This window comes from Triticum urartu, chromosome 6A (genome assembly GCF_056163025.1).
Source record: "Triticum urartu cultivar PI428250 chromosome 6A, HENAU_Tu73, whole genome shotgun sequence".
In the NCBI taxonomy this organism is placed as follows: domain Eukaryota; kingdom Viridiplantae; phylum Streptophyta; class Magnoliopsida; order Poales; family Poaceae; genus Triticum; species Triticum urartu.
The window spans coordinates 197,785,643-197,796,285 of record NC_141878.1 but is presented as its reverse complement, the minus strand read 5'-3'; the positions used below and the strand labels follow the sequence as shown (position 1 = coordinate 197,796,285).

At 41.8% G+C, this 10,643-nt stretch overlaps 1 long non-coding RNA gene and 1 pseudogene across 2 annotated transcripts; both read right to left on the bottom strand.

The window, feature by feature from the left end:
- Nucleotides 1-3,071: 3,071 nt before the first annotated feature.
- Nucleotides 3,072-4,690, bottom strand: LOC125516693 (O-fucosyltransferase 9-like; annotated as a pseudogene). Its single transcript, XR_015609248.1, has 4 exons — nucleotides 4,631-4,690; nucleotides 4,301-4,468; nucleotides 3,977-4,166; nucleotides 3,072-3,666 (listed from the first exon to the last, which is right to left on the bottom strand). The product of XR_015609248.1 is annotated as an O-fucosyltransferase 9-like (transcript).
- A 1,941-nt stretch (nucleotides 4,691-6,631) lies between these two features.
- LOC147964733 (uncharacterized) lies at nucleotides 6,632-8,576 on the bottom strand. Its single transcript, XR_015607914.1, has 3 exons — nucleotides 7,899-8,576; nucleotides 7,086-7,787; nucleotides 6,632-6,926 (listed from the first exon to the last, which is right to left on the bottom strand). It is a non-coding gene; the product is annotated as an uncharacterized LOC147964733 (long non-coding RNA).
- Between the last annotated feature and the right edge of the window lie 2,067 nt (nucleotides 8,577-10,643).

Genomic DNA, 10,643 nt, shown 5'->3' with positions numbered 1-10,643 from the left:
ATGAACTTGACCTCTCTTGTTTTTGTAAATATGATTAGTTCATCGTTCCTGATTCAGCCTATTATGAATGAAACATGTTTGCAATGACAACTAGAGATTATAGTTGCTTATGTCGTGCTTAATTAGCTAAGATTTTATAATGGTTTACCTTGCGTGCCAACATGCTATTAAAATGGTTGTGATGTGGTATGATAGGGTGGTATCCTCCTTTGAACGATTCGAGTGGCTTGACATGGCACATGTTCACGCATGTAGTTGAAACAAAATCAACATAGCCTCTACGATATTTATGTTCATGGTGAATTATATCCTACTCATGCTTGCATTCAGTGTTGATTAATTTTAATGCATGTTCATGACTGTTGTCGCTCTCTAGCTGGTCGCTTCCCAGTCTTTTTCTAGCCTTCACTTGTACTAAGCGGGAATACTGCTTGTGCATCCAACTCCATAAACCCCAAAGTTATTCCATATGAGTCCACCATACCTTCCTATATATGGTATCTACCTGCCATTCCAAGTAAATTTGTATGTGCCAAACTCTAAACCTTCAAACAAACATTCTGTTTTGTATGCTCGAATAGCTCATGTATCAACTAGGGTTGTCTGTATCTTCCATGCTAGGCGGGTTATTCTCAAGGGGAGTGGACTCTGCTCCTCACGAGAAAATGGCTGGTCACCGGGATGCCCTGTCCCATGCTCAAATCAAATCAAAATAATTGCAAACAGAACTCCCCTGGGATTGTTGTTAGTTAGAGGCACCCGTTGTTTCGGGCAAGCCATGGATTGATGCTTGTTGGTGGTGGGGGAGTATAAACTTTACCATTCTTCTTGGGAACCGCCTCTAATGTGTGTAGCATGGAAGATATCGAGATCTCTCAGTTGTTATGTTGACAATGGAAGTATACCGCTCAAAATATTATTCATCTCTGTTTCATAACCGAGCTCTGGCACCTCTACAAATCCATGCTTCCCTCTGCGAAGGGCATATCTATTTACTTTTATGTTGAGTCATCATCCTCGTATTAAAAAGCACCAGTTGGAGAGCACCACTATCATTTGCATGTATTATTGTTAGTTTACATTGAGTAGACTTGACTGGATCTCTTTTACCATGAATTACAATGTCTAGTCAGTCCTTGATCTTCAGGGGTGCTCTAAATTTATGTTTTGCGGTCTCAGAAAGGGCGAGCGAGATACCATCTTGTTATATCATATTATGATTGTTTTGAGAAAGTGTTGTCATCCGAGATTTATTATTATTGCTCGCTAGTTGATTATGCCATTGATATGAGTAAACATGAGACCTAAATGTTATTGTGAATATGGTTAGTTCATAATCTTTGCTAAAAACTTGAATGCTGGCTTTACATATTTACAACAACCAGAGCAAACAGAGTTTGTAAAAGTTTTTCTTTATCACTTTCAGTTTATCAACTGAATTTCTTGAGGACAAGCAAAGGTTTAAGCTTGGGGGAGTTGACACGTCTCCGTCGTATCTACTTTTCCAAACACTTTTGCCCTTGTTTTGGACTCTAACTTGCATGATTTGAATGGAACTAACCTGGACTGACGCTGTTTTCAGCAGAATTGCCATGGTGTTATTTTATGCAGAAATAAAAGTTCTCGGAATGACCTGAAAATCAACGGAGTTTACTTTTGGAATATATAAAAAATACTGGCAAAAAGATCCACGTCAGGAGGCCCACACCCTGTCCACGAGGATGGGGGCGCGCCTACCCCCTAGACGCACCCCCTGCCTCGTGGGCCCCCTGACGCTCCACCGACCTCAATCCAACTCCATATATTCATGTTCAGGGAGAAAAAAATCAGAGAGAAGGATTCATCACGTTTTATGATACGGAACCGCCGCCAAGCCCTAAACTCTCTCAGGAGGGCTGGTCTGGAGTCCGTTCGGGGCTCCGGAGAGGGGAATCCGTCATCATCAACCTTCCTCCATCACCAATTTCATGATGCTCACCGCCGTGCGTGAGTAATCCCATCGTAGGCTTGCTGGACGGTGATGGGTTGGATGAGATTTATCATGTAATCGAGTTAGTTTTGTTAGGGTTTGATCCCTAGTATCCACTATGTTCTGAGATTGATGTTGCTATGACTTTGCTATGCTTAATGCTTGCCACTAGGGCCCGAGTGCTATGATTTCAGATCTGAACCTATTATGTTTTCATGAATACTAGTTGACCCATTGCGCCAAATGGCGCATAGACCTGCTGAAGACATGTTGTCGATGAAAATAGTTTCATGCTGCAAGAACCTTCAACTAAAGCCATGTTCGCGATGAAAATAGTTTCCTTTACTAAGGACAGGCCATGTATATACAGTCGGTTTAGTTGTGTTCTGCTAAATCCATATGCGCCTTGAAAAAAAACATGGTTTAATTTGCAGAGCCTCACGTGTTTCAAGTATGAATAAAAACTACGAACTCTTTTTGTGCGATTCAAACACATTTCCAGAGAGAGAGTGAGAAGCATACCCCTCTCTCATTATGATTATTATTAAAAGGTATTAAATTCAAAATAGAAAATTTCATTTACTTGAAGCACTTGAAGAAAGAGAACTTAGACATACTTTTACGCAATGCTCATTTAACCTATGAAGGACTACGCAATGCGTGAAGGACAAAAATATTCCACCGTCTTTGAATGATGAACTAAACTAAATAAGAAATATATACAGTAAATTCATTCAAAGTAGAAAAGGGATACATGGTGTTATCTTAGTAAAATAAATTACATCATTAGAAGAGAAAAGGGAATAAAACCAAACATGGAATTGAGATTAATACATCTAGGAGGAGGTCGTAGACATCACTATGATCATTTTACGGCCTGGGGAGCAAAGGATCCATGGTTTTTATATGCGTTCAACTCCTTGCGAAGACCCTGCAGCCATCACAATCATTCATGGCACAAAGAGGGGAAACAAACACCTCAACAAGATTCGTGAGGAAGTGCCCAAGGAAAGAAAAAAGAAGGTTAGGTCTGAACTGTAAGAACGTGCTCATAAATATGAATTGTCATGGGCAAGATGAAATGCGAGAACAAGCACTGATGAGTAATGATATACTGAAAATTTCCTCTCTTTGTTGTTGTTAGCCCTTGTTTTTCTAATATACATCGGAGGCACTCAGGTTGTACTCATATCTACAACCCAATCCCGTAGCTCTTTTCTCTTTACAACCTACAGACAGATTGAACAAATGGAGATTGCTATATGGTGGACTACCTACAGATTACTAACTTTACAAAATCCCTTGCATCCTCTCAATTTCTGATCCTATGGAATTCATTGTCATTAGGCACCTTTTGACCATTATATCCAGAATCGAACGGTTTGGGGTATGCCAGAGGGTTTCAGAATCTCTTGAGAAGCACCAAATGCTTTATTTCACTCCAGTTTTCATCATGACCATCAAATCCTGATCATGCAGTCAACAATGCCATGCCTTTGGTGCCTTTGTTGCACAAAGGCAGAGGATATGCATCCCTCATTTATGTATGCTAACGCCTAGATCATGTTCCATCTTGTTGGCACATGCAATCAGGGATTGGTAAGGTGTATCTGGAATCATTAGGTTTCCTGAATGCGATGCCCCTTATGTCACTATGGTGCAGTATTTCCAGCATGTGGTGCTTGAATCGACTCCATCTGCAGTTCAAAGAAACAATTTGAGTTTCATATACCACTATATCCATTTACACGTTAAGCAAAGATGGACAAACATTTAGAGCATGTATGTGAAGGTCAACTCGGAGATGTATTTCAATTTGTTAACATGGATAATGCATTTCGAAAAGTAGGCAATAGCTACAGTCTTGGATGGTGAAGGAATAACAAGGGCAGTGAACTGCTTCAGCAGTTTGATTTGGTGAAAGATTCCAGCATATACTCAAAACTGAAACTGATTCGGTGTGATTTGTAATACTTTGTTGACGATATAATGGCAGCTCAAACTGACCTGATATTTGGGTCGTCAAAAGATAAGACCAGCTTCCGTTTGTCGGGTTTTATTGTCTTTGCATTCCCTCCTAACAGGTAATGCCTGTGTCCCATCAAAAAGTGAGGGAAGTTCCCCCTTGAGTCGTCACAAACACTTCGCTCTGAACACAGACGGTGTAATCTAATGCTACTAACCAAGAGGAGTACCCCTACAGAGAATAGGTTGGTGAGTAACGGTATGAAGATTCAATGTGAATTGATGAACAGTTCAATGCATGCATACTCATCTGACATTCAAAACGACATCCAGCTAGGCTGATGGGCTGGCTGGCGGAAACAATACCTCAAACTCAGCAAGCTCTTCAGACAATGCAAGAGTGTCCTTGGTTTGTAAAAGAGGGAACATCTGGCGAAGGGGGACCATGTATTTTGCAGCATTGTATATTTTACCGGAGACAACGTAGAGGAAGGTTGTATCATCAAACCCCATGCCTCGCAGCATCATACCAACCTGCTCAAATTCAGTCAGTTAACATATTAGCTCTAGTGAGTATATTTACATATTTGAAAGCTTCTAAATTTGTTCTGAATGCTACTAAAGAGACGCAACTGATGGAACTGAACTTAAAGGTTATTATTATTGACCTGAAGCATCACAAACTAAGCAACAAACATCAATTCTAGTATAACAGAAAATGTCAGCACCAGTGAAAATTGATGCTTCTAGTGACATCTGTTAGTAGTGAACAGAAAGATATAAGTTGATTAGTATATACCATTTGAATGCTAAGAAACAGAAATTAAATATATAAAACCCAGGTGGCTATAAATGGTCACGGAGGTAAAGCCCGATGAGAAATTATAAACCTGGCTCAAATATAAATGGAAGCCACCACAAATTCAATCTTGTAGCAGGATGCGAAACATGGCCACGGATCGTGTACCAATTATGCTAAAGAAATGTGAAAAAGAAGTGTCTTGTGTGTAAAAGCTTCTGCTTCTTTATTTCTGAAGTTCCTAGAGCTTCGTACACACAGGTTGCTCATACTCTTGATTTTCCGACCGATGTGAAAACTGTCTCATACCAAGGGAAATTACAAAGTAAAGTTTCTAAGCAAGTAGGGGGCTGTAAACTAATGATCTTTCTATGGAAGACAGGATTGGGTATGTTCTTTGTTTACTCGGAGTTTTTTTGGCATGCACTGTCGAATTCTGATGATAACAGCTTAGTGCCATTCTAAGTTTGGTTCTGAATGATAACATCTTTTGGCCTTAATTTTTAATTCTTTGTAAGAAATACTTGGATATATAGTCCACCAAAAAACACATGAACTCATGCAAGCATGCAATCTTCTTGATTGTTCTGATGACACTCAACCAATAGGTGATGTATTTTTGACTCGTAGCCTGAATGCACAGATTTCGGATCTTGGTGGTCTTTGCTGTGTATAAACAAACGTAAATGAAGCCATCTCTCATCACTTTATGAACATCAACAACTAAAGCATAAAAATAAACCATGCATGCATGCAGGATTCATCAACGTCCTCCCCTGCTGGACTGCTAGTGAAATATTTGTCCTTGCTAGGTTATCTGTGATGTATTAAAGAGAACCAATGGACATACGTATAGTTGATGTTGCATAAACCAGTGCACTATTTAATTCAGCGAATCAGTTATGGTAAAAAGAAAAAGAAACACTGAGTTTGTAACATAGACGCGCATCATCAGGCACACTCCCACATCAATTGATGATTGGCACGGCCAAGGTTCAAGATATGTAGATTATATGGATTAAGTTAACACAGTTGTCATGTTGGTGGGTATATTATTGTGTCCATCATTTAAAGAATTGTCCTCCTATGTGGGGCACACATAAATTCAAACATGGTTTTTATCTCTCGTAGGGATAAGGTACAATTTCATATTAGTGTTTACAGCAAGTAAAGATTATGGGTATCTACTTTTCCTATTTCACAAAGATACTGACATCACCACAATGGTGACGAAGTGAACAAACCTTGGCAATGTAAGAAAAAAAAACTTTTGCAAGAAAAGAAACTTTTCTAATCGATTGAAGTGTGACCCTATTTCTACAAAGAAGGTGTAATCTATAAGCATCACCAAAGGAAACATCAGACGAACAAAACAAATGAAAGGCCACGATAAGAAGTAAAAAAAATTGAATTCAGTGTGCGGAATATATGTTTATACACCCAGCCTAGAATCTGATAATACAGTTTGCAGCCATAAATGCAATAAACGGAAGGAAAAACATAAGATTTGGTACATCCTTGACAAACTATTCATGTGTGCCATCTTGGCCAAAAACATAGGAAATCATGATCCTCGAAATGACAACTTTCGAAGTCCTAAAGCTCGCTAAGATGATTAATAAGCATAGAGCCAGAGTCAAGGCACAAAGAAATATCTGCAACGTAAAGCATGTCATCATTTATTTCTACACCAAAGTATACTACTGCTGTAGTACCGCGCCGTCTAATTACTAAGTGAAGAAATCATTGAAGCATGAATCACACAAACCAAACAATACTAAGCAAGGAATAATTAAGGTCTAAATGCAGGCACATACCTCTGCTTATAGAAGTGTCTCTTACAGCACTCTATTTCATAACTTGATTACAGATTTAAGCTTCCAGGCATGCACCTAAGAACCAGACATGGCACCAATGAGCATTGATATATTAGCAAATATATTCCTTAAATTCAGAGGTGATAAAAAAGAACACCCATTCAGTTACCATTTCTACAATGGTTTGGGAATTAGCAAGTGTGGAAGTTCTATTTCTGTAAAGACTCTTGATCAAATGCATTTCTTCCAGAAAGATAAAATTGGTACCATCAAGAGTTCAAGACCATTGGAGCACAGAATATCATGAAAACACCTTTATACTATGGAAATAAGCACCTTCTCCCCTTAATACATGGTTATATTTGTTCTTCTTCTCCTGTGTCAGATCGTAATTCATTTAATCATAACCTTTATAGTATGGAATATTAATAATCGGGCTCAACATCTGATGTAGTCGGACTAAATAATGTACCATTAGTTTTCCCATGAAAAATAGGCAAGCCATATTAGATTTTTGAAATAAAAAAGGCAAAACCTGCAGCAAGCATGTTCGTCTGCACCATCTTGTGGTCCTTTATCATCGAGATAATACCCATACGCATATGTGCATTGCAGCACTTGTATGCATTCTATGATCTGTCGTAGTTAAGGATGATAGGGTAGGCGTGTCAGAAAAAGGAAGGCTATATTAAAAGCATAGAACCAGTTTATGGGCATCATAAGATATTTAGCCTATGACCAAGCTTCAGGTATGAACTTTAGTTCAGTCTCTGGTATTCCAAGGATATCACTTAACTTCGTAAGCTAGATGAGAACAAATAGCCAATCGGCAGCGCCACTGAATTATGAGCCTCAATTAGGCAGCGCCGCTGAACTCTACACTGTGTGATCCTTCCTCATTTAATAATATAATTGTATAAGCATGCTGGAAAGAAGCTAGCAAATTATCTGTTTATCATTCCTCTAATCCTTGAGGCATTTAGGCAGTCAGGCAAAATTTGGAACTGAATAATGCATGTAGCAATTTAATAGTGTACCTATGGAGACAAGCTAAGAGCCAATGTAACAAAACACACGATAGATTTACAAAGTACTACAGATCACCTGAAACTTTGCCAAATAACAGGCACACCAAATTGTAAGCAGAGCTGGTAATTCCTCCATCAAACTAACAGAACACGAGAGGAGTAAGCCATTGCCCAGCAAATTTACCTCGAGGGATAGAATAGGACAACTCCTGCAAGGGTAAAAAAAGATAAAACAAGAACAGAGTCAGTCATGAACAGAGCATGCAAAGGAATAGATAGACCAGCATGGAAGAGACCTTCACACAAAAGAAATAACTCACCCACGTACATTTGCTTCCCAAACACAAACAACAGAGCATGCAATTGAATCCAGTCAGCCGCGAGCTCGCCTTCTCTCCCATGATCTCCCCTCCCCCGATCCCCTTCTTCACTCCCGTCGCTCTCTCAGTTTTCGATTTGGAGCGGGAGGGACCGACAGAGCCATCCAGCGGTGGCGGCAGTGCCGACATGGGCCTGACGCGACCATGCAACAGTCAGACAGGGGAGGAAGAGAGGTTGCGAGGTGGATCTGGTGGCGGTGATGGGCCTCGCCGCCGGCCTCCTTTTTATCTCCCTTCTTTCTCTCCCTCGTTGTCCTCGTCTGCCACTCTTCATCGCCCTTTGCCTGCAGGTCGGCACCGTGGTGGGGATCCGGGAAGGAGGAGGGGGCGGAAGGGAGGAATGGTGCGACGGCTGTGAGAAGGAGCGGGTGGCTGTGGATGCGGTTACTGCGGGGATCGAGGGAAACGGGGGCTCGGGTTTGGGCGGCGGCTGGCATAGGACTGAGAGGAGGGAGGAGGAGGTAGGAGGAGGGAGGGGGCCGACGACACGGCGGAGGAGAGGAGGCGGCCGAGGCGAGCGGGGAGAAGAGGGGCGGCGACATGGGAGAGGATGGAGGGAGCGGGGAGGAGAGGATGAGCAGGGATGGCAGCTAGGGTTTTGACGCGCGGGCGGAACAGATTGGCAAATTCCCTTGGGACATGAACAAAGTTTACCCAGCCAACAAGCATGCAAGACGAGCCCACCAGTCATTGGCCAATGGAAACAACCATGAGGTGAAAGTCGAGTTTGACTGTTCTGAAGATCCAATGGCTTAGACGTGTCCGAGAGACAGATCCGACGGCCCACGAAGGCCCAATCGGGGGAGCCTTCTGGAGGGGAGTTGGCTAGCCTCTTTTACCTTTTAAATATGTGAGTTCTTGATCCTATCTTGCAAGTCCATAGTCAGCTATTATGTGTTATGATCCGCTAACCCCGAAGTGACAATAGTCGGGATACTTACCGGTGATGGCCGTAGTTTGAGGAGTTCATGTATTCACTATGTGTTAATGTTTTGGTCCGGTACTGTATTAAAAGGAGGCCTTAATATCCCTTAATTTCCAATAGGACCCCGCTGCCACGGGAGGGTAGGACAAAAGATGTCATGCAAGTTCTTTTCCATAAGCACGTATGACTATATTCGGAAGACATGCCTACATTACATTGATGAACTGGAGCTAGTTCTGTGTCACCCTATGTTATAACTGTTGCATGATTGATCGCATCCGACATAATTCTCCATCACCGATCCAATGCCTACGAGATTTTCATATATTGTTCTTCGCTTATTTACTTTTCCGTTGTTACTGTTACAATCACTATAAAACCAAAAATATTACTTCTTCTACCGTTACCACTACTATCATATTACTTTGATACTAAATACTTTGCTGCAGATATTAAGTTTCCAGGTGTGGTTGAATTGACAACTCAGCTGCTAATACTTGAGAATATTCTTTGGCTCCCCTTGTGCCGAATCAATAAATTTGGGTTGAATACTCTACCCACGAAAACTGTTGTGATCCCCTATACTTGTGGGTTATCACCTATCAGGCGCCACCCCTTTCATTTCCCGTGCATTTCCCTTCCCCTTCTCTGATCCATGACCAAACCATAGACAACCCATAGCACCACAACCGCAACTTTCATCACGTCGAGCAAACCAGATCTTGTACACTTGTTTGCTAGAGACCATTGTAGACCTAGTAATCAACCGAATGGGGGTGACGCGTTATAGATAGGCCCATCCACTGTCACGCAGTAGCAGATCTAGCCATCCACGCAAGTGCAGCGACAGATCTAGTCCGTCCACGCCATCGACCAAGACAGGTCGGCATGGGAGGGGTGGTGGAGAAGAACATGCTACGTAATAAAAAATACACGCACAAACATGCCCAGGAACACTATGGGATTACAGGAAATGATGATCTCACCAACAAACTACAATGTAGAAGAGTAAGAAGAGTTGGCGAGGCTTTCCAATTCCCGCATCTAAGTTATACCTCCCAACCATGAGAGTATTTTTTGGGATGAACAGTGGGTCTATTGTTGAAGTTGACGGAACTTCTGAGGTGTCCGCGTATACCTATCTAGTAGTACCGCAACACTTCGTGGAACTAGCAAGAAGAAACTCTCGGTAGAACTACATAGAGAGGAAGCCCAGCGGCATCTCGCGGTCTAGATTAAGTCTAGATGGAGAGGGCATGGCTAGCAAGGGATTCAACCGTGCAAGCTTATGGTGCGCCCCCTCGCACCTATATATAGGTGGAGGGCAAGGGGGTTGGCCGACCTAGGAGTAAAATCCTCCCAAGACTCCTCCTTGGTTGTGTTTCCCTCCCCCCCAAGTAATAAGGGGGCGGATGACTTGGGCTCCTGTAGCGCCTTGACCACCAAGGCAGGGGTTTTGGCCCACTAGGGACCCTCTAGAATAGTCTATAAGGTTTTGGACTCTTTCAAAAGCTTTTGTGGCCTTCTGGAACATACCGAGACTTTCCGAGGCATCACTGGGACGCTTCGGGGAGAATCTGGAACACTTCTAGAGACCTTCTCTCTCATTCTCATAATCTCATAGTACTTCTATTTACCACTACTTGTTAAGTGTGTGACACTATAGGTTTGACAATATGTGGAAATGTTCGGACCACCTTCCAGTCAATAGTTATAAGCAGGATATGGACACCTATAATAATTCCGACGTATAAACGAAG